The 25780-nt window shown below is 37.2% G+C and overlaps 1 protein-coding gene across 24 annotated transcripts in view; it reads right to left on the minus strand.

Annotated features, from left to right (window-relative positions):
* LOC120075327 (uncharacterized) overlaps window positions 1-25780 on the minus strand; it is a 45812-nt gene that overhangs the window by 12363 nt on the left and 7669 nt on the right. For 5 of the 24 annotated variants that reach the window (XR_005481288.2, XR_005481290.2, XR_016529373.1 and 2 more), the window contains 3 exons: window positions 7301-7444; window positions 7068-7199; window positions 5858-5960 (listed from right to left, as the gene is read on the minus strand). The gene's annotated coding sequence lies outside the window, so the exon portion shown is untranslated. Of the gene's footprint in view, window positions 1-1448; window positions 1595-5703; window positions 5961-7067; window positions 7200-7300; window positions 7445-7609; window positions 7667-7759; window positions 7882-21252; window positions 21511-25780 lie in introns of those variants that run through there. The other 19 variants (XR_016529387.1, XR_005481292.2, XR_016529386.1 and 16 more) reach the window with 17 other exon arrangements.

Below are 25780 nucleotides of genomic sequence, written 5' to 3' on the forward strand. Positions count from 1 at the left end.
CACTCCTCTTACTGTAGATATATTGTGTGTCCATTTGATATAACCGTCATCAATAAGTTGATCCTTCACAAGTTGTTCGTAACCTCAGCTAGGTCAAATACCGAAATACCCCTGAGTTACATCTTTTCTCTTTAAGTACCACTACCCCTCTAATGAACAATTGATTTAGGATCATAATCACTAAATCCATTCCCTCTCATGCCAACGAGAGGATGGGGCGCCTTGTTTAAGACTCGGGATCAGCCCTTAAGGGAACAACATTTCTACTGCCCTTAAGGGAATTCCATCTTGCAAATTCTATGTCCCCAGCCATCTACCCGTTCTTATCCCTAAAATGGGAGGCATATTGAGCAACGATGCTAAGCTTACCCTCACCTATGCAGATCAAGGGACAGTCGCGAATAAACAGGAGTTCATAGATAGCTCAGGATTGAGATCAAGTTATCTAGATCATCAAGAAGTGAAATTAATCAATGTTTACAATAAACGGTGTTAATACGTAACAGTGGTCATTTCGTGGTCTATCTTATACAATCTCATCGTGTAGAAAACCTCCGCTCACATGTCTCTATATGAATGAATTGATCACATCGTTTATGATACTTTACAACATTTGTAACAATCATAAAGCGGGTTGTATTCGATAGTATCTCCATAAATAGGTACCCAACCTAATCTAAGTACTATAGATGGTTTAGGCTATTTTACTTGAACTTGATCTAGTTTATGTCTCCACATAAAGTCCAAGTATTCATAACAATAACCAAGGGTTTGTAGTTTATTGGATTTAGAGTTATTAAACAATCAACAACACTTGTCTGAATAAACTTCATATATGTTTACCGTTTATAAAACTACGAGTTTTAGGACATACAATCCAACAGTTACTAGAAGAGACTTATATTTCACCAGGATGACCATAGGTGACTTGATCTGAATTCTAAGTGAGTTGTGAACTCCTGCCTATGAAGTTGGTTTTCGCAGTATAGAGAATAAGAATCTTCTTCAAGATTTGGATCTAAAGCTTGCTTTAAGTGTTCTCTGTGTTTTGCTCCAAAAGAAAACTCTTACCTTCCAAAATTAATCACTAAAACCTACAAATCTCAGTGATTTTCTACATTGAGAATAACAAGGATTCACTTATGGTAGTTCCATTGTTGTGTTCGTAAGTTCGAGGAAGAGTTCGAATTATTCGTGCAGTACACCGGGAGAGGATTCATGAAGAACTTGGTCTTCAAGGATAAGTGATCCTCTAACCCCTTTCATCCTCTCTAAATTTTTTGTGAAAGCATGCTAAATTAGGACTATTTAATCCTACTTTTCGTCTTCTGTATTATTAATGTTATATAAAATTAAAATTAGGGCACGATCTTTCCATTACAGGTAGTCACCTACTTCTTCACTTTTCCTATGGGTTTGAATAGTAAACACTAAACCCATGGGTTACCTTTTTTTTTTTTTTCAAATTTAATCTAAAAATTTTGTCGGCCAACTTTCGGATACCACCTTTGGTGATCATTACTGGCCAACTTCGACTGCCATCTTTGGCGACCACCTCCAACCAACCTTCGGCCACCACTTCCGATTATTCCACCTGTGAACAATTTTTTTAAGTCATTTCAAAGAGGCCCTTAGTTTAATTACAATAATATTTTTTAAGATATACTTTTTCTTTCTTCTAATTTTTTTCTTTTGGAGTTTTTTAATTATTATTATTATTAGATTATCCTTTTTAATTCTCTCTTTTCCCTTCTTTGTTTGAAATTAATGTTTCCTCCATTTTAGGAGATTTCATTTATTTCCTATTTTTTCTAGTTGAAAATCGATCGCCTATCTATTGAGATCTCAAGTATATGTTGAATATACAAGTAATATAGTAGAAAAGGTAAACATCGCATATACCATGGTTTATTTTTTAGTGTGTTTACAAATATACTGAAAAATATAAATACACATCAAATATATTGTTTGGATTTTTATGGATATTTTCTTTACTTGTATAGATTCTAAAAATATTTTTTTTTTAAATGTTTATAACCACAAGAAACTTTCTTACATACTGAGAGCTAAAAAAAATAAAATGATCATTCGTTAGACTGCAATTATTTAATTAGGTATATTTATTTAGGCTATATGTATAGAAAGCCCTAATTTAATTTAACATTTTAATTTTTTTCCATTGGTCAATTTAACTAGCTCGAAAATTTAGAATAATTTTTTTAACGTAATTGATTAAAATGTTGGAAACAACTTAGTAGCCAAATAAACATCAAAACTCAAACTTTATTATTTTTTTATTCCTCAAATGTAATTTGATAATATATATACATATATATGGGCTTTTAATGATTGGATTTAAAACTAAAATATTAGTTTATTTCAATTTGAAGTTAGCATGTTATGGTTAAAAAATTGATCCAATTTTCAAATTAGTTAAAGTGACAAAAGTCTATGAATATCTCAAAACCTAGTAAAATCAAAATACTAAATTATTGAAACAATAAATTAAATAAAATTATAGTTTTAATCACATCTCTATTGCAAAATTTAAAAAATAAAAATAAAACAAATATTCTTCTAAAAAAATTTAACCATATTAAAAAAAATTAAGGTGACAAGTTTGAACTAATCTAGAATCTAACCACTAATTAAATACAAGAAAATATTTCACAAACTCAAGATTTATAAATTTGCAATTCATTCCCAATTTACTAAGTCTGCACTCTAAACATAGACTTCTTAAGTCTAGACTTCCAAAATGTACACTCCAAATACAGTTTTCTTAAACTTAAGCTATCTAAACTTCTTAGCCTAACCCCCAAGCTTAAGATTTCAAACTTGCACGTCAAACGCCCTCTTAGCGTTTCTATACATTTCTACAACTTTGTGAGGGAGACGACCTTCTTCTTTGATTTATCATGACTCACATAACATTTTTCTATTAGAGATCCCTCTAATCTACTCAATATCGTCAATATGTATTAAAGATTAATTAGGTTAACTATATATATTAAAAAGAAATACAATATTTGTTGTGGGTGAAAAAATATGGCTACATATTTAGCTATAAGGAGATCACCTAATGGATCATTTCAAAGAGAAGTATTTTATTTGGCTAAGTATGATGATCGACTCATCAACACATATGCTCAACCCTAAGAGTTAAAAGAGAGCACCTCGCATCCTAAGATTAAAAAAAGTCCCACGAAGGTTGGCTCCTGGGTTAGCCATGGAAGTTAATAAGGTTATAGGAGGTCGACTTCATAGATTTTATGAAGGTTGACCATAATTCGTAATAGGTAAGATTAAGGATCTTAGAAATTGATTAGCAAATAATTGTTATAAAACTACATCTTTATGTAACCAATAAGGCTTGTGATATTGACGGTATAGTGAAAACACTCCCAAATCTCTATTATCTGGTTGTCTACCAAGATATTAACTAACTTAATCGTCGAATTGTTGATGGTCAAACACTACATCAATCCAAGATTTTCTCTGTTGGTAGGGCTATTGTTCAATTTTTTTTAAATATTACAAATTATCGTTGGTACCAAATTTCGATAACAATAATATTTTAATATACAATAAAGATATGGTTGAGAAAAAGATACTCGGAAATAGATGTAAAAATAACTTTCTAGGATATTATTTTGCCTTTTCTTTTTCTTTATGGAAGATTTTGTAAATGCTTTTATTCGATGTTTCAATTGTGGCCGCCCCTTCCAATATTAGATGGTAGGGTTCATTTTCTTTTCATCAAGCAGTTTTATTTCTATTTCTGTTTGGTTGGTGGCATCAATTTTGAATTTTCTACCACTATTTTCTTTGTTAATTATAATTAAAGGATGAAATTAATTATATACGAAGAGATAAACACCACAATATATATTTATTTCCAACTTGTTAATCATGTTTGATAATAGTTTTTATTTTTGAATTTTTTTAAAATTTAAGCTTATGAATAAAAACTAATCTCATCTATCAAGAAAATTAATATAATTTAAAAAGAAAAACAAAGACAAAAACAAAAAATCAACTTTAATTTTAAAAATAAAAACCAAGAAAATTTTGAATACTACACAAATAGTTTTTAAAAAATTATTTTTATTTGACTAAAATTTCAAATGTTTTTTTTTTTCCTAAAAATGTGAAAATGTATTAAGAAATGGAAAGAAAGCAAGTATAAATTTTAAAAATAAAAAACTAAAAGCAAAGCATTATTTTTTATTTATTTCATTTTCTTTTGACGAGAACGAAAGCATTATTAAATAGAGACACGTATTTATTTCCATAGACCTAATGCTCTTGTCCATCATTGAATAATATTTTTCAAAGATTTTATCTCCACCTGATTTTTTTTTTTTTTTTATACTTTTCATTGTTTTAAACATTTAAAAATTTCCATGTAATTACTATTTTGTTAAGCTCTATCTACTACTTATAGGCTACTATTTACAATTACTACAAATATACACATTAATACATAACTGATTTAACTTTTAAATATTGGAGTGCGACCAAAGTCTTATATTGATTGGATAAGGTAAAGATAAATGGCACACAACCATCCGATCTTCAATGGTATGAAATTTTTTGGATGAAACTTAGGAAACATAATAGACCGAAAAACCGAATCAACCGATCAAGAGTCGGTCGATATCAGTTTGGAAAAATTTCAAAAAAAATAAAGAATAGAACCGACCGACTGACCGACTTTTACTCCTCAACGGTCGAGGTCGATTTGAACATTTACTAAAAAGACCATAATTGGTCCGGTGGAAGTTTGGTCGGAAACCCGACTCCGACCAATCGATACTCACCCTTAGTGAAACCAAAAGCAAAATTATTTGCGCTTATGTCAAATCATATGGACTTATGCCTAAAGTGAATAATATCATACCACCGTGGAGATATGATAGAGAGTTAATTGTCCCTAACCATTAACACTTTTTATTCTCTGCACTTAATACTAATTTATTTTATATACTTTAGATTGTAATGATAATTGACGTTCAGTTGTGTTCCCTATTTTGAGATTTTTTAACTATACTTTACAAATTGTTCTGATAAATTGAGCATATTTGTAACTTTGTCCATTTATCAGAACAAACTGTGTTTTTTAATTTAATTAAGCTTTCAAGAAACGAAAAAAATCCCCAACCTCATCAAATGATTCATAGCCCAAGAGTCTGAGTTGAGCCAACAAGTAATATTTGATTAGTTTGGTTTGGTTTGGTTTGAGTTGGCCCATAAACCTTAGGCCCAACCTTCGAACAATTTTCAGAAATTGTGGCAGATGATTAATATTAGGCATCTGTTTTGATTTTTGACCATTTCTTAAAATTATTGATTAATGACCATTCGATTGTTTTAAGGACATTTACATAGATTATATTCTTTAAATTACGGTAATGTTAAAAACAAAATCTTTAGATAAATATAAATATGTATGAAGATTGTGTTCACTGTTTATTTTTTTAAAAAAATAAGATTTAATTATTTAATCATTTAAAAGATTTTTTTCATTTAAGCGTTTTATCTCTATTTTAGGTACCACTCTGTCGAGTTTGTCCCATTGTCACAAGATATATTGATTTAACCACAAATCCATCCGTGATCCTTTATGCAAAGGTTTTTTTTAATAGGCAATTGATAAATACTTTGATCACGATTGACATTTTCAAAACACATCTAAACTTAAAATATGCAATTTTTATTATTTATCTAAATTGATGCCAAATGAAATGAAAGATGAATCGGAGGATTTGAAGAATTAGTATTTTTATGAAAAAGTTTATTTGGAGGAGAGGATAATTGATGCAATCTATAATTAATGTGAGGATAATTCATATACCAGAGTATTTAATTGGATCATAAATGGCGTACTGAAAGATGTGGCCCTCGTATATATTCTTGTTTATGAGACTCTTCTATCCATGGTCAGTATTGATTGTGCTCTACAAAAAAGAGATTGTTTAGATTTGAACAATTTGTTTTCGGAATATATTATTCACTTCAAATGTTTTAGTTTAGTATTTGCGTGGTTCAGTTGACGCTTTTTTAATTCATAGTATTTACATTATTAAAATGATTCAATCTTATATAATGATTTTAGCTATTACAATATAGTATTGAAAAAATAAGATGAATTTTAATTGTTTATGGTAAGAGGCATCTCTAGGGTTTAGTATGAGACAATTTTAGGAGTGGATGGATAGAAAATATTTAACAGATATTTTGAGTATAAGGTATTTATTTATTTCGTGTCTAAATTTTAAGTTAATAATTATAATAAATTGTTCTTGATTATTAATAATGTTAATTTGTGGGTGAAAACTAAAGGTTTAATTTTTCTTGTTTTCAACAATTAATTTATAATTGTGTTTTTTAAAATTTTTATTTCCACGTTAGTTCTGTGTGTGTATCTTAGTTATTATTTTTAGATTTAAGGTTAGATTTGGGGTGGTTAAGTTTATAAGATTTTATTTTAGATTATTAGTTATTTAAAAATATAGCATAATTGTAGGGATTATGTTGTAGGGGCATTTTTGTCAATTAGTAAAATATAAATAGTATTAGAATTAGTCATTCAACTAATTTCAAGAAGAAAAATACGTTTGACCATTTTTAGAAAACGTTATTTCATATTGGTCATTTGTCCAATTGATCGTTGAATTATGTTAGGAAACACTTTTTTAAGAGTTTTTTTTAGGAAACATTTAATTATTTTTTTCAAATATAATATGCATATATTTTATATATACATACATATATATACACACATATATATGCATACATATCTATAAACTTTGACATTTTTCTATAACAATGCTTTCTGTGTGATGATCATACATTAAATTTAAATTCATTGAATTTATTTTTAATTTTACCAGTTATATTATTCTTAAGAATAACAACTAAGTGACAACCTACTTTCATTGTAATTGTATGTTTCGTCTTAGAAGTTAGAGAGTGAGTGTTTTTTTTTTTTTTTTTTTTTTTTTTTTTTTTGCTTTTTTCTTCATCGAAATCATACTGACATCTGATTAAGAAAAATCACTTACCACGTGTTTAACCTTCAAGCTGACTACGTGGGTAACTCTCCTCCTTTTGTTTCACCTAACCAACTTGAGTTACTTGGACCTTCAAGCATTCATGGGCTACTCTCTTCTTGTGGTTCATCAAAAAAATTGGGCCTGAGATAGTAATCGGTACAGTAAACCAAACAAAAGTGGTATCAGAGCAAATCTTGACTTTAAGAAAGCAAATCCTGGAGGTTAAATAATCAGTTTCATACCTAAAATGGCAATGGCAAGAGTTGAGATTGAAAAGTTTGATGGAAAGGGTAATTTTGCCCTATGTAAGACCAAAATCAAAGCCTTCGGTTAGCAAAAGGCTCATAGGGACCTCATTGATCCATCAAAACTTCCAGCTTCGATCACTGCACAAGAAAGAAAATACATGGAATTGACAGCATATGGAACAGTTATTTTGAATCTCAATGATAATGTTCTAAGACAGATAATTGAAGAAGATACAACATACAAAATATGGATTGAAATTAGAAGAATTATATGCAGTAAAAGATCTCCCAAACAAAATGTACCTACGGGAGAAATTCTTCACCTACAAGATGAATCCTTCTAAGTCTTTGACATACAACCTAGATATATTCAAGAAGATTGTATCAGAATTCAAAAGCCTTGAGAAAAATCGGGTGATGAAAATGAGGCCTATGTGCTTCTTAATTCTTTACCTGAATCTTGTAGAAAGGCGAAGCGTGCACTGAAATATGGCGGAGAATCTTTAACCACGGACTCAATCATATCAGCCCTGAAAACTAGAGAATTGAGCTTCAAGCTACAACGAAGAATCAACCTAATGGAAAAGGTCTTTTTATGAAGGCCAAACCTCATTCTAATCAAGGGAGGAATGGAAAACAGTAGCCAAATGAAGAAAAGAAAGCAAAAAAGGCTGATATGCAAGTATTGTAAGAAAAAAGGATATTTAATTCAAGATTGCTTCTTCTTACAGAGGAAAAAACAAGAAAAAGATAAATAATCTAAGAGGAAGCAACCTGAAGCATCTATTGTTGAAAGTTCCTATATTTACACAGATGCTTTAGCCTCTATTCAAGACCAAGCCAACCAAGTTAACCCTTTAAGGAAACATGATTAGGTGTTTGATTCTGGATGCACCTATCATATGACTCCCTTCGAACCTTGGTTTAACACTTATAAAGAAATCAGTGGAGAGTCAGTCTACATGGAAAATAATGAGACATGCCAAATCATTGGGATTGGATCAATTTCACTAAAACTAAAGGATGGTAATATGGAACTCCTAAGGAATGTTAGGCATGTACCACATCTTAAAAGAAATCTAATCTCCCTATGGATGCTTGACTCTCTAGGGTGTGAATATAGAGGCAAAGAAGGCTGCCTAGAAGTCTTTAAGGACTCCAAAGTTATTTTGGTTGGTGAGAAGGTAAATGACTTACTCATTGTGAGAGGGGTTGAAATGGTGAATAGTGTCTATACAGTAGCATCATCAAATTTGACTAAGGCAGAACTCTGGCATAAGAGGTTGTCTCATATTAGCTTTAAAGGCCTTGAAACTATATCCAAATAGGGAATTTTGTTAGGGTTAATACCCTAAATCGCGTGGGTCCTGTAGTTTGTAATTGTATTGTACAAATAATTTATTTATTTAATAAAATTTGAGGTATTTTATTTGACATTTAGTAGCATTAACCCACAAAATCAATAAATAAACATCCAAGGTTATCTTCTGTAGCTTAAACATGTATGTGGAGACATACAGGTGGATCGTGTTTAAGTGATAACCTAAATGGTTTGTAGTATATGGATAAGGCTAGGTACATTATCATAGTGACACTATGAATGCAGCTCACTTTGTAGATATTATAATTGTTATAAAGTTTTACAAATGATCTGATCCTGATCATTCATGTAGAGACATGTGAGTAGGGGTGTTTTATATGAAAAGAGTTTGTATAAGACCAGTCCACGAAATGAATAGTCTCATTATATACACCGTTAATAGTAGAGACTTACATTTCACCAGGATGACCATAGGTGACATGACTTGTATCCAGAGTGAGTTGTGAACTTCTGCCTATGAAGGTGGTCGAGAGCTAGGAACAAAACTTCACAAGAAGGAATTCACTCCTTCCCTAATGTCGGGATAAGTAGATAAATTGCTCACTTAATGGTTGATTTCGATGCTTGAACAATGTGGCGCCACAACCTCTCTTGCCTCGAAAGGGGTTTGGTCATAGTTTGACTATGATTTGTTGTTCATTAGAGGGATCAATGATACTTAAGGAGTTAGATGTAATTACAAGGGCAAAACGGTAATTTTGGTCCAGTTGCACTTACGAGTAATTTGTGAAGAGTCATCGCGCTGTTGACTGATTTTATCCAATGGACACAGAAAGATATCTGTAGGGCAATGGTCTTTAGTGGAGTGACCGACAGTTAATGAATATTGGGTAATTTAATTAAATGAGTTTAATTAATTATCCAAGTACCATTGAAGTTTCAATCTATTAGATCCATAAGATCCCCTCTGTAGCTCAACAAGGATTATTGAGAATCAAATTAATTTTTCTTTAATTTAAAATGTTTAAATTAATTGAAGAAATTAATTATATATGATAATGATTATCTTCTCTCTTTAATTATACGTGAGAGTGGTGGTTGCAATAGATTCATCTTCTCTCTGCCAAAAATACACAGAAGGTCTCAGTTTGCAATCGATTGCTCATTTTTCTCAAGAATCAACTGAAAAATTCTCTTGTCAATTTCTCCTTCTCTCTCTGCCCCCAAAATTAATTTCATAGAGCCCACATACTCCTATGATTCTCAAATCCTAAAGAGAATATAGAGATTTTTCTTGTGGTGGTGTTCAACAATTTATTTGGTATTCTTGTTGTTCATTGAGATCGTGATTCAAGGAAGTTTGTTGATCATCTCGAGAGGAATTCGTGAAGAAGATTTGTCTTCAAGAGGTTAGTAAAATCTAAAACTCTAATTCCTCTCTTTACTAATTCTCTAAGCATGTAGTAATTTTGTCTTGAATGCATATTTTATATTTTATGTATTTTACATTCTGTGAAAAACTAAAATTGGGACCGATCCCGCTTCCATTTCAGACTTCACAGTCCTTCACATTCTACCTAAAGAAATCAACAGTCAACTGTCCTTTTGTGAGCACTGTGTATTATGAAAGGCAAGAAGGCATAGTTTCACCAAAGCCTAGCATATAACAAACGGAATCCTTGATTACATCTGCTCAGATCTACGAGAGCCAGCCTCAAATCCAAGCCTAAGTGGCTCAAGGTATATCTTAGCCTTAACTGATGATTTTTCAAGAAAAAGTTGGGTTTACTTTCTAAAAAGTAAATATCAAGTTTTTAGAAAGTTTAGAGAATGGAAATTAATTATAGAAAAACAAACAGCTAAGACCCCACTTGGTAACCATTTGGCTTTTTATTTTTGGTTTTGAAAATGAAGCCTATTTCATCTACATATCTTACAATAATTTGCATCTTTTTTAAGTACAATAGTTGAATTCTTGACCAAATTCCAAAAACAAAAACAATTTTTTGAAAGCTACTTCTTTTAGTTCTCAAAATTTGGCTTGGTTTTTTAAACTATTGATGAAAAATAGATAATAAAGGAATAAATTTGAATGTAGAAGTGGTGTCTATAGGCTTAATTTTTAAAAACAAAAAAAAAAAAAAAAACAAAAACAAAATAGTTACCAAACGGGGCCTAAGAAAATTAAATACCTTAGGACTGATAATAGTTTGAAATTTTGTGGACAAGATTTCAACATCTTTTGTAGAGAAAATGGTATAACAAGGCATAGGATAGTAAGGCACAAACCCCAACAACTTGGAGTGGCTGAGAGACTTAATAGAACTATCATGGAAAGGGTAAGATGCCTACTGTTTGATGCTATCCTATAAGAGAAGTTTTGAGCTAAAACAACTGCCTACTCAGTGTACACCCTGAATAGAAGTTCTTACACCTCCCTAGATTGCCTAATACCTGAAGAAAAGTGGTCCAAACACCCCCTCCCCCCAATCTAAATGATCTTAGGGGGTTTGATATGTTGGATATGTGCACCAAAATCAGGGGAAACTCAAAGTCAAAGCTGCTAAATGCATGTTTGTTGGCTTTACTAAAGGTTTAAAAGGTTCCAAGATGTGGCATCCCAAAGAAGAAGCTCATAATTAGTAGAGATGTCACCTTTAGGGAAAATGAGATGTCTATTGAAAAAGGGGAGAACTTTAAAGAAGAAACAACGTATACCATCAAAATTTAGGTGGAGAATACTAAGAATACACCTACAGAGGAAGATCCTATCAGTGACTTAGAAGAGGTAGAGGGCAGATCAGGAGAACAAGTTGAAAATGTGAGTTTCAACCTGATTTGAGTCAATATTCACTAGCTAAGGACAAATAAACAGAGTTATTGTACCTCCAACTATATATGCAGACACAAACTACATAAACCTTGTGTTGAATGCCACGGTGACCCCTAATGACCTAAAACCAATCACATTTGAGGAAGCTATGAGTGGTTCTGATGCTAAACAGTAGATAGAAGCTATGAATAAGGAAATACACTCATTAAATGTGAATGACACATGGTCCCTAACACCCCTACCTAAAAAATGAAAACTAATTGCATCAAAGTGGGTCTTCAAACTAAAGGAGGGCATTACCAAATATCAAAAGTCTAGATACAAGGCAAGGTTGGTTGCTAAAGGCTTTACTCAGAGATAGGGAATTGATTATCAGAAATCTTCTCCCCAGTTGTAAAGCATACCACAATCAGACTTCTCTTATCTTTGGTAACTCAAAATGACCTTGAATTGGATCAGCTAGATGTGAAAACGGTTTTCCTACATGCTTATCTAGATGAAATAATCTATATGCAGCAGCTGGTAACGTAAAAAATATAATCTTTAAGCATATGCACAATGATGACTGAATGATGCTCTATGCGCTCAAGTTGCTTTGCGATAAAGATATTGTTGCGATACTACGTTCTAAGTGTATGCGATAATGCTAATATGCTTCGTAGTATACGATGATGTAGTGCGTGTAACAAGTTTTCTTGCACTGGAACCAAGTATAATTCCAACGCAAGTTTCTCAGATTGACCTGAGGTCGAACACGGGGATTGTTGTTGTTATTGCAATACTAATGTGGTAAATGCGACCGGTTTATCATAAAGAATAAAGAATTGTGTTGTGCCGAAAAGTAAATTGCGATGAAAATAAAATGCGATGGTAAATAAAGTGTTGTAAAATAAATTGCGATGAAAATAAATGACTAAACTACTAATGATACAGGGTGAGGTCTGGTTGTGAAGTTGTGCAAAAGAATCTAATGAATGCGGTGGCAAGTCTTGTGAATGAATCAAAAAAAGAATGAGTTGAGGGAAAGGACCTCGCAAGTTCGTCAATCTCATTAAGGACGCAACTAAGGTTCTGCTTTCCCTTGGCTTACACCTTTCAGTGATCGGCCGCATTCCCATATGTCTATGGTGAAATAGGGATGAACGTAATGAATGCAAGGCTGTTTCCATCTCTGGAAATACATCTCGCTTTAGTTAACGCATTCTTCCAACCTTCTCTTGATAGGTGGAATAATATCTTCACTACTGCTTTCACAGGTGAAGATGTCGTCGAGCATGCTTTAGCTAAACTTAGCCGATTACCTTAACAAAGATTAACTCACTCGCTCAATCCTTCCCTTTTTCCCAGGGGATTACTGACACATGATGGAGAAAGGACATCGCAAGTTCGTCAATCTCTTTAAGGACGCAACTAAGGTTCTGCTTTCCCTTGGCTTACACCTTTCAGTGATCGGCCGCATTCCCATATGTCTATGGTGAAATAGGGATGAACGTAATGAACGCAAGGCTGTTTCTATCTCTGGAATTACATCTCGCTTTAGTTAACGCATTCGTCCAACCTTCTCTTGATAGGTGGAATAACATCTTCACTTCTGCTTTCACAGGTGAAGATGCACAGGTGAAGATGTCATCGAGCATGCTTTAGCTAAACTTAGCCGATTACCTTAACAAAGATTAACTCACTCGCTTAATCCTTCTCCTTATCCCAGGGGATTACTGACACATGATGGAGAAAATGGATGATAAATGTGTGGAAAATAGCAGAGAGATGATAATGATTATGATAATGATATTTAAATCTAGAGATCAGCGTTTGATATATATCGTGAATGAAAGATTAAAGAAATATGAACACAGTAGATGAATGAAAGAATATAAACAAATACGGAAAGAGTGTCAATGTCTTGACACAGATCCCAATCGAAGATGTTGTGCTTGCCAGCATGTGGATTAAATGGAGTGGAAAGCTTCCCTCCCAGGCTTGCTTTCCAGGTAGAAGTGACCTCTTGCACAAAACTTCTTCTTTGGGAATGGAAAGAATTTCTTGCTCAGAGACTCACCTTTCAGCCTTGTCTCATCGTTCTCCCAGATTTTCTCTATATTGTCTCTTCAGACCAGCCTCCTTTACAATGAATTTGAGGAAGCTATTTATAGACCTTGGCTCTCTGTATTGGTGGTCCCACTTTGTAAATCTGATAATTTCTGCCATGGCATAGTACAAATGTCCGCTCTACTCCATGATCAATCTATCAGAATCGTACAACAGAAAGCTGTACACGTCAGAATCTCCTGAGAATGCATTGCTCTTCACATCTTTGATCGATCGCAGCATGCGGTGTAGTTGTTTTGATCTCTTGTTGACTGCCGCATGCGGTGGAAATGCATTGATCGCTTGAATCCATGATCAATCATCGCATGTGCTGCAATTGCGTTGATCTTTTTTTTTTCATTCTTGATCGATTGCCGCATGTTGTGTGGATGCGTTGTTCATTTTTTCCTCGAGCAATTAACGCATGCGGTGACCTATTTCCTGCAAAACAAAGACTTGGACATTCCATTTCGCCATCGCAATGGGATTAGTGGGTGTGTTCACTACACTTTACAATTTTCGTATTTCTAAGCAAATTTCTATACTGTTGATGCAATTTTTTCTTCTTTTTGCCGCATAATCTAAATAAAACAGAATAAATAACTTGTATTTCTACAAGTTATCATACCCCCAAATTTAGATATATGCTTGTCCTCAAGCATATCTTCGATTAAGGCAATTCCGCTCAACTCTCATCCTAACTTTGCGTCGATCGGCTACTCCAAATGCTCTACCTTTATAAAATTACTCAACACCGCAAGTTCCTTCTATCCTTTAATATTTTTCCACATGCTCTACTTTATTCTTTTCTAAAACAAACCTCTACCCAAAGTTCCCTTCTAGTTTTGAGAAGAATGTTTTACCTCTTCTTGCGAAAACAACGAAGTGCGTCTTTATGCAGTGGCCTAGTTTGTGTCATCGTATAGAGAATGTTGATCATGGTTACACCCTTTGTTTTGGCTTACTCCCACGGTGTCATGCGAGCATCCAACTTCGGTTATGTACCAATCTTAACTTCAACTCTTGATCTTCAGCCAAGTTTTACTTTTGATGGTCAGAGGAGTTGTCTCTTTTATCCTTATTTTCTCTCTTTTTTTTCATATTGCATCAATCCTGGAAACCTACCTTCATTTTGACTTGCTCCCATGAGTGTCATGCCAACATCCAACTACGAGCAGGTTCCTTTCACGACTTAACTCTTATCAGGTTGGGATTTTTGGGATTTTCCCTTGCGTTGATAGCGGAGTTTTATGATTTTTTTTTTTTTTACAATAATGAACGCATTTGCCTGATATTACCGCATTCGCTTGATCGCATCTGCTCAAACCTTCCCCACCCCTAAATTTAGAGATGCGCAAAGTCCTCATTGCGTTGTTTTGGACAGAAAAGACAAAACACTTAGTCAAAATTTTGAAAAGAAGGTTTGAGCAGAATCTTGTAATAGAGAAGGTAAAGTAGAGCTATTGCGATGAATTGTCTAAGTGTTAGTCAAACAGTGCAATGAATAAAGAAATTTTACTAAGGGTATGCATACTACGCATCATGGCAGCACAATTAACAACGTAAAAGAAAAGACAAGAATTACCGCAATAATTGACAAAGGATGAAGTAAAGAGGCTAACGCATATGGAAAGAATAATTACTCAGTTGTATAAAATTTGTCTAAGTATACAAAGAATTGTAAACATCACAACATAAAATTTTAAGTATGTACAAAAGAATACAAGGTATAGCTTCTATATAAAAAAAATGAATGAATGGCCGAAAAGAAAAAAATAACAAAATTGCGGAAAAGGTGGCACACCCCCAAATTTAGAGTTCTCGCGAGGGATCTTGAGGAGGATGTTGCGGAGGAGCTCGTTGAGGCGCATCTTGAAATTGTAGAGGTTGCTGTAGATGCGGAGGCACCATGGGACTATGTAAAATAAGCTGTTAAGAATTTGAAGTACTCATGGTTGCGCTCTGTCATCTGTCTTTGGTTTAAGCGGATGGTAAAGATATTGCGTTGAATATTAACCATCGTCTGTCGCACCATTGTATTACTGCATCGTAACTCGCGTTGCTCTCTTGCAACTCCGTTATTGCTTGGCAGAAGAAGTTAAGTTGTTGAGAGAAGAGGGACCGCATTTCTGTTAAGTCAGCAGCAAGGGATGCGATGGTGGGTTGCACCGTCGATGTTTCACCAACATCGATTTGAGGTTGAGCGGAAGGGCCTGCTCCTAAACCGTGTGGGTCATCAACATGCGGTAATGGGTGAAAAGTGAGGTGGAGATGGATGGTGGGGGGACGCTGCTGAAGATGCGAGGTTAGATTCATGAGCGAGAATGAGGTGTAAAGTGTTTAGGAAGAGGGAAAATGGGCTCTATTAGAGGGCTCAGTGGGTAAATGATTAAAGGCAAAGGGTCGAAAGGTATTTGGGTTTGTTTTTGCGGTGATTGTTCTTGGACTTTCTCCTTTCCTTTATCATTGCAGCGCTGCTTCTTCGGTTTTAGTTGTTGCGGCGCATTCAGATCTATGAGCGGCCTTTTGGTTGGAAGCTCAGGGCAATGTGGGGAGTCCTTGAGAAGCATTCTCAGGATCTTTGTATGAATGAGACTGTGAACTTCAGGCATGGATTCTTCGTCAATGCCTACGCCCACAGAGAGGCACAGACTCGAAATCATCCACGGAAAGAAGTATTGGCCTCTCACACGGCCAACAAAGCCTCGAATCTGCTTCACAATCAGCTGGCCTACATCAATCAGAATGTCGCGCGCTATACAATATGCGGCCATGACTCGATCCCTTAAAATTGTTTCATCATGCGTTGTTGGGATGAGTCGTCGTTTCACCAAATATACCCAAAGTCGCGCCTCTGGGAGCAGCTTGTTGGAGGCAAGGGTCTTAATGCCTGTTAATGATACCGACCACTTAGTGCTGAGTTGCGTTAATACCTTCAGCACATCCTCCATGTGTACTTTTTCCGGATCATCAATTATCTTGTTACCCGTGCTTCCGGAAGGTTCTTCAACTTGTAGAGTTCATTGATGTCCTTTGCGCTGAATGGCACTGTCCACCCTTCAATGATCACCACATCTTCAGTGTCATAGAGCTAGTCGTGATAAAAGGCCCTCACTACCGCAGGAATAATGATGGATGGGCATTGGCAGAAGGTTTCCCACCCATGCTCCAACACAACACTCGTGATCAGATCTAGTAGTGTCATCGACGCAGGGAAGAAACCCATTTTCATCATCATATCATCATTTTCTTTCTTTGTTGATGGGCGCTTCCTAGTCGACGCAAGCTCGCTGATCTCAACTTTAGCTTTGCCCTTGTCTTGAGCGGACGCAAGGCGGGATTTTTGTTTTTGTTTGCGTTCCCTTACTTTGCGTTGCTCTTCTTGTTCCCTTTTTCAGTCTTCCACTTCTTTTCTCTTCCTTTCTCTGACGTGCTGCACATTTGCTTTGCATCGTTTTTCCTTCTCCTCCTTTTTCTTCTTTTCTTCTTCTTCTTCTTCTCTCATTTCTCTCTCAAACTGCTCCGAGGCAAGCAAAATGCGTTGCTCATCCTCAAGCCTTCTTTTTTCTTCTTCTGCCGCCCTTGCGTTTTCAAGGCGCACGTCCTCATTGTGCAGTTTCCTGACCAAATCTTCTGATGCGATGATTTGGCGCGCACGTGACATCTTTTCTTGCTTCTCCTCTACTTCTCTTTTTATTCTCTCCTCTCTTCTGCTATATGTTGAAAGAATAATGGGTCACTTGTAGACCCTTGGGTGCATTCTTCTTGCGACGCCGCATAAGAAGGGTAATGTCAGGATCTTCTCTATCTTCAGTCGCAACCATTCTGATATGCGGTGATGAAACTTGAGGTTGCGCTGATGCTTTAACTTGTGTTGACATCCCCTCTTCCACACTTACGGTGGTTGATTCTCCGTCAAAATCTGAGATTTCCACCTTCTTCCTCTTCTCCTTTTTCTTCAGGCGTTTCTCTTCTCGTCTGCATTGTTTCTTTTCACTTTTCTTCTTTTCCTTCTTCTCCTTCTTCGGTCGGGCAACTTCATTACCTTCCATTTTTCTTTAATTTTTCTCTTCTTCTTCCCTTCGACCGACCCCGGCTGCTTTTTCGCTCATACAACCTCCAAAACGGTCCTGATGGATCCCTCATTGAAGTCTGTTGAAATAGTCTCCTTAGGATCCGTAGTGGCCAGGGCCATTCTCCGCGAAGCTTCCGCCATTTCCTCCTCTGAAGGCAGGTGCTGGTTTATAACTACAGCTTCCAGTAGCGCCCCCCCCCCCCCCCTCTTTCCATATTACTTAAAATACTTCCAAATACCTCTTTGTCATCCATTCTCTTGAGTTCGCTTTCTGTCGAAGGTACTGGGAGTGTCACCTCAGGTCTGGTGGCAGGGGCACTCTCCGTGCTCGGCCCCTCTCGGATGGTGAATGGTTTAGCTACAGAGGTCTTATGCCGAAGTTTTTCGATGATTCTTAATGAAGGTTTGGGCTGGGCAGCAAGGTGATGGCTAGCAGCAAGGAATGCCGCCTCCCATGCGATGATGGGGGCTTGGGAAGAGGATGATGGTAGGGAAAATGAGTGAAGATTTTCTGGCCATTTTCTTGGTTGAGTGAAAGAGTTCGAAATTTCTTGGTCTGAGGAATGAAATCGGAAGGGTATGGTATGCAGAGGAAATTTTAGGGTTTCTTTCGCGAGAGATTCAAATAAACTCTTCGATTGAAGGAGCTGAGATTTATAGGTTGGGCCTTGATGGGCCCAACGCAATCTTTGCGTGGCAGACTTCGATATTCTCTAAAAGTCTGTCGCCGTGCTCCTCCCATTATGATTTAGCAGAAAGGACGTCCTTTCGTTTGTTAAGTCATTAATTCCCTCAAAAGCTTAATTGATTCGACTACTCTCTCTACGAAGATTTATCATTTTATTTTATTCGGACGGGCGCAATGTTAAGGATTAACGCAATGCATCCGTTACTGCAAATGCATGTTTGCGGAGGACGGGCACAATGTATGCATTAGTGCAACACACCCCTCAACTCAACGCATTTCTAGAGGACGGGTACACGGTATTTCTACCAGCGCAACACAACCTCGACATAGTGCATTTTTGCTGAGGACAGGTCCAGTGTACACGCGCGCGCAACTTATCCATCAACGTAATGCATTTGTGGAAGATTGACGCAAAGTGTATCTATCAGCGCAAGATACACCCGCCGTCGCAATGCATGCCAGATGTTTATTAAAGCTTATTATTATATTATTATTTCATTTATTTTAATTATTTCATCAGCATCGCAACACTTATCACCAAAACCAAGTTGGTAAGACGTTGCAATGTTCATTTCTTTTTAGTATTCATTCACGGCAATTAGGTTCAACGCAATACTGAGACAGGAATGTAAATAAATTTAACAAAGCATGAAATTAACGCAACTTGAATTGAAGTAGAAGTAAATTCAAAAAGCAGTAAATACTAATTTAAGAAAGCAATAACTGAATTGAATAGCGCAATAATAAAGCGGTAAAGAAAGCGATAAGGAAAGAAATAAAGATAGATGTTAGGGATGCTGATTGAGAAAAAATTCTTCAAGGTTACCGCAATTCGCATCCCCGCAAGCGGTCAGACATGTCTGCACAATGTCACTACTGACATTGTTCCTTCCCATGAGAGCCGGGGGCTTTTGAGTTACTGGGCAGCGTTCCCGGTGTTCTATTTCGAAGCTCGGCTGCCAGTTACCTTACTTGGACCTCCAGATTCCTTATGGAAGATGCCTGCGATTGCATAACCGTATCATTTTTCTCGATGTACTGCTTCAGCAGAGGTTCCAATGATGATGAATTTGTAGAGGTGTTTGATGTGGAAGGTTGGTTGTGCAATTGTCTTTGGTGGTAATGACTTTGATCCAGACCCTGGTGAAAAGCTGGGGGGTTTCCTCGATTCTTGGAGTTGTTCTGTGAATTCCTCTGGCCCCCCTAATCGTTGTTACCTCCCCAACTAAAGTTGGGATGGTTCCGCCAATTCGAATTATATGTGTTGCTGTACGGGTTATTCTAAATGGGCGTACATTGATTGCGGGTTCGATTGAACCATTTCTACAGAATGACCCCCTCCGCATTGTGCACAGCTGTTGCTGCCACTTGTGCCAGTGCATTGGTTTGTGCTGCACCTTGAAAGAGGGTTCCTTGATTTATTGCCATCGTCTGGAGGAGCGAGGTCACTGCGGCCATTTATGCGGTCAATGTTGTCATTGTATCAGCTGGTACAATGGCATTTTCCATTCTTCTTCTCTTTGGGCCTCTTTCCCCATACCCATCATCTACCCAGTCATCTGTGTTTCACAAAATGCGATCTAAGATGACCTTGGCTTCAGTGTAGGTCTTGTCCATAAATCCTCCTGCCGCGGAGGCATCAGCAACAGCTTGCGTTGATCGGTCTAGGCCATTATAAAATATTTCCATCAGAATGCAATCGGGAATCCCGATATGTGGACAGTTCTTCACTAATCTTCTGAATCGCACCCAGGCGGTGCTCAGAGTCTCGTTTTCCGTCTGCTCAAAATTCAACACATCCCTCCATCTTCTTGCATTGACGGCTGGCAGGAAGAATTTCTTCACGAACCGCTCGACCAACTAGTCCCAAGATATAATTTCATTCGACTCTAAAGAATGAGCCCACCTTTTCGCCTCATCCCTCAGTGTGTACGGGAAGAGGTACAGTCTAATTCCCTCAGGAGTAACGCCAAGAATGGAGAAAGTATTGCACATCTCCACGAAGCTAGTCAAGTGTGCGTACGGGTCTTCACCTTGCATACCTCTAAACTGTCCCGCATTTTGGATCCTTTGAAGCATGACCGGCTTGATTTCAAAACGTGCATTCTTCTCAACCGTGGGTCTTGAAATTTCGAGCGAGAAGTCATATAAATTCGGCGTCACATAGTTCCTCATTAGGATGTTGCGGACAGCAGCAAGAAAAACAGGGTCTTGCGTTGGCCGATTACCCCCTTGATTCCCATCGAGCCTATTGTTGATCGTCGCATGCGATGAAAATGCGTTGATCGCTTGAATCCATGATCGATCGTCGCATGCGCTGCAATTGCGTTGATCTTTTTTTTCATTCTTGAACGATTGTCACATGCTGTGTGGATGCGTTGTTCATTTTGTCCTCGAGCAATTAACGCATGCGGTGACCTATTTCCTGCAAAACAAAAATTTGGACATTCCATTTCGCCATCGCAATGGGGTTAGTGGGTGTGTTCACGACACTTTACAATTTTCGTATTTCTAAGCCAATTTCTATACTGTCGACGCAATTTTTCCTTCTTTTTGCCACATAATCTAAATAAAATAGCATAAATAACTTGTATTTTTACAAGTTATCAGCAGCCTAAATGTTATGAGGTCAGGGGAAAAGAAAACTTATATTGCCTCCTGAATAAGTCAATATATGGCCTCAAACAGTCACCCAAATGTTGATGTAGGAGATTCGATGACTACATAGTTAGCTTGGGTTTTCAAATAAGCTCTCATGATATGTGTGCCTATGTGAACTCTAAAGGATCTCATACCGAGAGTTCTATGAGCGAGTTTAGATCGCTCCGATTTCACAATGGCCGAAACACAAACGATGAACATTCAACACATACAATTATGCATATAAACCTCATTATCAGCATGCTCAGAATACAATAATTAACAAGGAAAGGGTTCATACCAGATGAAGACACTCTTCGAATGTCTGAACCCTAAGCAGCGGAAAATCTCCCACAGATCTACCAGCACCCGGCAAGTATGTCGACTGCAACAGCACGATCAGAACGTACACGAACAATGCAGCGGGGACGACACCACCACAAGAGAAACCAGGGTATCCTCGACGTAAAAAACCCAAAGAGTGGGCTTTGGTGAGTTTGGTAGAGGACGGAGGAGAACGCTTCATGTAGACGTTAAGCAAGTGGGAGATGAAACTCTGCTATCATATAGAAGAAATGCTTATCGTATAGTAGAGCTACACGATCGTTTATGAAAGACTGAACGATCGTTTAGGAAAAACGTATACGATCGTTTAGAGAAAACTTGAGGCAGACGATCGTTTAGACGGACAAGGTTCTATCGTATAGGCTCTCGCGATCGTTTTCATGGATTCTTTTGGGCGCAGACGATAATACAAATGCACAATCGATAAAAATGAAAACGATTTTCATTTTTAATCCGACGATTACCATAACCATAGAAGCCCACTTTCCACGTCCAAACGTGGATAAATTCGTTAATTATCAAATAATTAATCAATTAATTTAATTAATAAATATAATCATATTATATTTATATCCTATAGTTTGATATCATATATCTACTATAGTATTTTCTCTTCTACTTAATATAAATCATATTTATATCTAATTTCCTCCAAAATAATGTATCTCATACATTTAGCCAATTATATCATATATAATTGACCAGTCTAATTATATCATACATAATTGAACTTTCTCCTGTCAATTTGAATATTTCAAATTAACACAAACACTGGTTCTCAACTTTATCCAAGCTACCCAGGTGACCTGATGGACCTGTGGCTCGAAGGTCCAATGGTACGTGAATAGCTAACTAAACTCTTTAGCCACGAGATCCACCATCCATTAACTGTCAGTGATTCCACTAAAGACCAACAACTGAACTCTTCTTATCACAGATATATTTTTGTGTCCATCGGATATAACCAATCATGAGTACGATGACCCTTCACAGATGCTTGTAAGTACAGTTGGGCCAATTTACCGTTTTGCCGCTGTAGTTACATCTCATTCCTTAAGTACCACCGATTCCTCTAATGAACAATATAACATAGTCTAACTATGTGTGAACACCTCTCGGGCCAAGAGAATATGTGTGGCGCCACATCGTTCAAGCCACGGAACCAGCCCTTCAAGGAGCCATCTATCTACTTACCCCTGCCTCGGGGAAGGAGTGAGTTCCATCTTGTGTAGCTAAGTTCCCAACTCCCAAATCAAACGAATCCCCAAAATGGTAGGTTTGAATCGGTGACCTGGCCACTCGCACTCATACAAATCAAAGAACCGCCCTCAATGGTAGGAGTTCCCAACTCACTCAGGATTGAGGTCATGTTACCTATGGTCAACCTAGTGAAGTGAAGTCTTTGTCATGAACGGTGTTATATAACTAGACATTAACACTTCGTGGTCATGTCTTATACAAACTCTTTGTATAAGACGCCCCCGCTCACATGTCCTCAACACGAATGATCAGGATCAGACCATCTGTGACAAGTCATAACACTTGTGACCATTCCACAAAGCGGGCTGCATCCGTAGCGTTACCAGGATAAGGTTTCCCTCTTTTATCCATTTACTACAGACCATTTTGGTTATCACTCAAGACATGATCCATTTGCATGTCACCACATACATGCTTGAGTCACATACAGATAACCAGGGATTTTATGTTTATTGGTTTGTGGTAAAGCGAATAAAACAAATAACCGAACAAAAAACAAGATATGAAGTAAGTATTATATATTAACAACACAGGTGTTCGTATATACTGTTTACAAACTACAGGACACGAGACTTTAGGGCATCAACCCTAAAAATCTCCCATTTTTCGTAAAGCGAATGAGGTGTACAAAAAACTTAGTACAAAACTATAAACTAAGGCACATAAAAACCCAGAACAATAAAATCTCCCACTTGCCCTAGTTCAGCCGCAGGCGATCTTGTAGACCCATGCTCCGTAGGTGACCCTCAAACACTGTAGCCGTGAGAGCCTTCGTAAACGGGTTAGCAACATTGTGCTCCAAAGCGATCTGTGTGACGATCACGTCCCCTCGATGCACTATCTTGCGGATCAGATGATACTTCTGCTCTATGTGTTTGCCGCACTGGTGACTCCTTATCTCCTTGGAGTTTGCCACTGCCCCACTATTATCACAATAGAGGGTAATGGGCCTAGACATATCTGGAATAACTTCCAGGTTAGTCAAGAACTTCCTGAGCTAGACGGCCTCCTTAGCAGCTTCGCAAGCCGCTACGTACTCTGCCTCCATAGTGGAGTCAGCGATGCACCCTTGCTTAGTGTTTCACAACACTACAGCTCCTCCGTTAAGAGTAAAGACTGACCCTGATGTGGACTTGTGAGAGTTCTTATCACTTTGAAAGTCAGAATATATGTATCCTGTAAGGATCAAATCCCTTGAACCATACGAGCACGTAGTCTCTCATTCTCCGAAGATACTTGGGGATGTTCTTAACTGCGGTCTAGTGACCCTGGCCTAGGTTAGACTAATACCTACTGACTATGCCCACAGCATAGCAGATGTCTGGACGAGTATAGAGCATTGTGTACATCAAATTGCCAACGGCAGACGCATATGGGACCTGTCTCATCTTCTCAACTTCTTGAGGCGTCTTAGGACACATTTCCTTAGACAAAGTGACTCCTTGCTGGTATGGCAATAGGCCCCTCTTGGAGTCCTGCATCGAGTGCTTGAGCAACATCTTGTCAATGTACGATGCCTGAGACAGTGCTAGCACTTTGTTCTTGCGATCCCGAAAGATCTGTATACCTAGAACAAACTGAGCCTCTCCCAAATATTTCATTTAGAATTGGGTCGCTAGCCAGTACTTAACAACAGTTAGTAAACCTACATCATTTCTAATGAGTAGGATATCGTCTACATACAACATTAAGAAGACTACTGAAGCGTTAATGATCTTCTTATAGACACAAGATACATCAACGTTTTGGTCAAAGCCATATGACTTGATTGCAACATCAAATCGTATGTTCCAAGATCGAGACGCTTGTTTCAGTCCATAAATTGACCGATTCAGTTTGTAAACCTTTTGCTCTTGACCTTGGGCTATGAATCCCCCGGGCTGCACCATATAATTGGTCTCCTCAAGATTGTCATTTAGAAAGGTTGTCTTGACGTCCATTTGTCAGATCTCATAATTATAATAAGCTACAATGGACAGGAGGATGCAGATCGACTTTAACATGGTAACAAGAAAGAAAGTCTCCTCATAGTAGACTCCCTCTACCTGGGTATAACCCTTTGCCACAAGTCGAGCCTTGAAGGTCTGTACCTTCCCATCAGCACCCCGTTTGTGCTTGTAGTTCCATTTACAACCTATAGGGCGAACCCCATCAGGCGGATCTACAAGATCCCATACTGAGTTGAAGTACATCGGCTCCATCTCGAGATCCATGGCCTTGACCCATTCATCCCGATCAACATCCTTCATTGCCTTCTTATAAGACAACGGATCCTCAACGTCGCCATTTTCTACCATAGCAAGGATTTTCGTGAAACCCAGATAGCGAATGGGTGGGTTCGCAACCCTCTCACTACGTCGATGTTCCCTCAACTCTTGAGGTGGAACCAACCTACTGGATGAACTCTCATCAACAACACTTGTTGATGTAGCAGGCTCTTCAACAACTTTTGTTGAAGTTTCAGTAGTTTCATTGGAAAGCTCATGTAACACGACTTTGCTCCGTGGACTGTGCTTCCTTATAAGATCCTCCTCCAGAAAAGTAGCGTTTATTAAAACAAACACCCTATTTTCCGTTGGATCATAAAAATAACCCCCTCGTGTACCTTTGGGGTAGCCTACAAAGAGAAATAACCTCGACCGTGGTTCCAACTTCTTGGGATTAGCCTCAAGCACATGTGCAGGGCAACCCTAAATGCGGAAATGATGTAAACTAGCTTTACACCCGTTCCACAACTCCAAAGGTGTTCTTGTAACACTCTTGGAGGGAACACAGTTGAGTATCTATACTGCAGTCTCCACTACGAAACCCCAAAACGAGTCCGATAAGGAAACGTAACTCATCATTGAGCAAACCATGTCTACCAAGGTTCTATTTCTCCTCTCCGCTACACCATTCTGCTGAGGTGTACCCGACCCTGAGAGTTGGAAAACGATTCATGTTCTATCAAATAGTTCTGGAATGCGGAGTCCAAAAACTCTCCACCTCGATCTGATCGAAGTGTTTTAATCCGTCTATCTAATGCGTTTTCAATTTCAGCCTTGAATTCTTTGAACTTTTCAAAGAATTCAGACTTTGGTTGCAAAAGATAAACATACCCGTACCTAGAGTAATCATCAGTAAAACTGATAAAATACTCATAGTCACATCGGGCTCGCACATTCATAAGACCACAAAGGTCAGAATGTACTAACTCAAGAGGCTCCTTGGCTCTAGAACCTTTT

The sequence above is a fragment of the Benincasa hispida genome, chromosome 4, assembly GCF_027475165.1.
Source record: "Benincasa hispida cultivar pf3 chromosome 4, pf3_genome.v1.1, whole genome shotgun sequence".
Taxonomy (NCBI): domain Eukaryota; kingdom Viridiplantae; phylum Streptophyta; class Magnoliopsida; order Cucurbitales; family Cucurbitaceae; genus Benincasa; species Benincasa hispida.